At 36.3% G+C, this 2,835-nt stretch overlaps 1 long non-coding RNA gene across 1 annotated transcript; it reads left to right on the forward strand.

The window, feature by feature from the left end:
• The first annotated feature begins 1,422 nt into the window (after positions 1–1,422).
• LOC125647721 (uncharacterized) lies at positions 1,423–2,520 on the forward strand. Its single transcript, XR_007360079.2, has 3 exons — positions 1,423–1,592; positions 1,722–1,876; positions 1,984–2,520. It is a non-coding gene; the product is annotated as an uncharacterized LOC125647721 (long non-coding RNA).
• The last annotated feature ends 315 nt before the right edge of the window (positions 2,521–2,835 follow it).

The raw sequence follows: 2,835 nt of genomic DNA on the forward strand, positions 1-2,835 counted from the left end.
ATGTTGGCTATGAGAACACTTCTTATAAATTTATAATGACAACAATCTGAACTTGAATAAAAATCACTTTACTGTCAAATGCGCTATTGAAATCCTCAATGTCAATTGAAAGACTACCATAATTTGAGTTTTGAGATGCTTCATCACAGGAGTTCAATCGGGTTTGTCATGTTTTTTTTTAGGTTAGAATATTGTCCAGTGTATTATTAAGATCATTTTGATAACAGATTTCCAGTTCCTGGGCTACCTTCTTCAAAATAAAGAAGATCCCTTTTTGTGAAAGAATGTTAAAAAAATCATCAGATTCTGTGGTAGGCTTTTCCATTTCCAGAGATGACACAGCGGCATTAATGTTCGAAACTGAACTTTAAAAAATGTCTGTATCAAAAGGATTGCAATTCAGGCTCAAGAGATGATAAGTTAAAAGGATTTTCCAATGTCACGGTCGTATCACTTGAAGTACCAATGGCATATCAACTTTTGGATGTCACCACTGAAGATTGCAGTTGATGTTTTAATATTTAGTACATTTAGGAATTCGCATGTTTACATCTTTCTTGCACAGCATGTACCTTTTGGGTTCTCAATCTCCTGCAATAATAATTAATTACAAATTATTAATGAAGAAACTTAATTTTCAAGACACTGATTAAAAATTTTATATTTAGAAAAGTTTCTTTGACACATCAATGTTTTGAGGTGCAAATAGCAATAAATTATCACTGATAGATACAATCAGCTTGCCATGCTAAATTTTGTAACCGTACTGTCCGTAGTTATTTTACGAAGCAGTAATAATTACAGAACAAGGTCAACTGATCGAAACAGAATCATAATGATGGATATCCATGATACAATGTTCTAGTGATTATACCCTTTCCATCTAGATCGAACCAGTCAATGGTTTACGTTAAAAAAAAGAGTAGTTTGTTTTGATATGTTAAGCTGTAAATAGAATGATTGTATCGAGGAATTTCGAGTGGTCCAGCGATCAAGCGTGTATTTTTCCAATGCATGTAATCATTTACAAACGTAAACAAAATAAGCATATGGTACTTACAGAGTTTCATCCGTTACACCGTAGTCCTTTTCCATTCCGATGTTATTGATTTCCATTCACAAATCTTTAAATCATAAATGACTTCTTTGAAAGTTGTAACTTCCGGTGATGTCGTTTCGGTCAACTTGTACAATGTACGAAGCTTGTCGTGTTTTTTTCTTCTCCCCGTTCTAATTCGATATAAGATATATCATGTATAAAATATATCATATGTATATATATGAAGTCTTATACACTGGGTTTCCACTGGTCGATTGTATAACTTTCTACTCAGATCGTCTTTTGGTTACGTGTTGACCTGGGGACGAGTCAGTCAGTGTACGACTTGACGTTCACGCAAGTGATCAAATCGCTTTTTTTCAATGTTCCTTTCTGGGCGCGAAGTCAGGGAAATATTCGCAAGGATGGAGAACATTCAACAGAATCAGTATGCAATCAAGCATGGAATGGATTCCAGATAGGAATATAGGATTCACCTTACACTCAGAAACTGGGGGATAGGCCTAGTTGTTCAAAATACACGGCGTTGCTGGTTAGTATTTTTACTTTTGGGTTTGTAATAATTCGTCTTTTTTGGTAGTCTAGTGGAATTGTCACACCTTAACAAATTATCATCCTGTTTCCAATATTTTTATCTAGTACATGTTCTCTTTCATTGTAGCATGGACTTGAAGAGATAGTTATGAATTTAGAATATCATCAAGTGACTTTTAATAAGGCACTGTTTTCAGTGGATGAACCGACATCATGCAGTGTGACAGGAAAACGCCCGTGAGACCAAAGATGGCTTAGATAAAAGGGAAGACGATGCAGAAGGTGCATATATACAAGTTCAAGACATAAATATTTTAAATTTTGCATGATGTTCATTTACAAAACCTGTTATGCAACCTCTCAAATAATTCATTATGCTATCTTTTAAGCCTCTGTACCAGAGAAAAATCCAGAGATGGCCCTCAAAGAAGTTAGAAACAAGATGAGAGACCGTCTCAAGTTGTTTAGGTCTGGAGCCACCTTCCCCCACCCACGAGTCGAAGAAATAGATCTTTGAACCACTCCAGGTTACCCGTGACATCAAGATAAACAAAATTCAACTTCAGGGACAATTTGATAATACCTGTTTAAAATTTTTTTTTTAGCTCACCTGGGCCGAAGGTTCAAGTGAGCTTTTCTGATCAAAATTTGTTCGTTGTCTGTCGTCGGCGAAAACTTTTCACATTTTCATCTTCTCCAGAACCACTGGGTCAATTTCAACCAAACTAAGTGACACAAAGCACCCTTGGGTGAAAGGCTTTCAAGTTTGTTCAAATGAAGGGCCATGCCCCTTCAAAGGGGAGATAATCGCAAAAATACGGTGGGGTCATTCAAAAATCTTCTCAAGAACCACTGGGACAGAGAAGCTGAAATTTACATGAAAGCCTCCTGACATAGTACAGATTCAAGTTTGTTAAAACCAATGACCTGGGGGGGGGGGGGGTCTCAATAGGGGATCAAAGTTTTACTTACAAATATACAGGGAAAATCTTTATGAAAATTGTCTTCTCAAGAAACACTTGGCCAGAAAAGCTGAGATTTACATGAAAGCTTCCCGACATAGTGTAGACTCAAGTTTGTAAAATTCACAGGGTTGTCACTAACGCAAGAATAGGATCACAGAAATTTCATTGGGGTTTGTCTGATATGGCGAGTCCCGCAGACGTGTCTCGGACTCTGAGTAAAAATCATAATTTTACTTAGAAGCCCTGATTTGTGTATTAATTAAAACTCATAGGAAA

This window comes from Ostrea edulis, chromosome 6 (genome assembly GCF_947568905.1).
Source record: "Ostrea edulis chromosome 6, xbOstEdul1.1, whole genome shotgun sequence".
In the NCBI taxonomy this organism is placed as follows: Eukaryota; Metazoa; Mollusca; class Bivalvia; order Ostreida; family Ostreidae; genus Ostrea; species Ostrea edulis.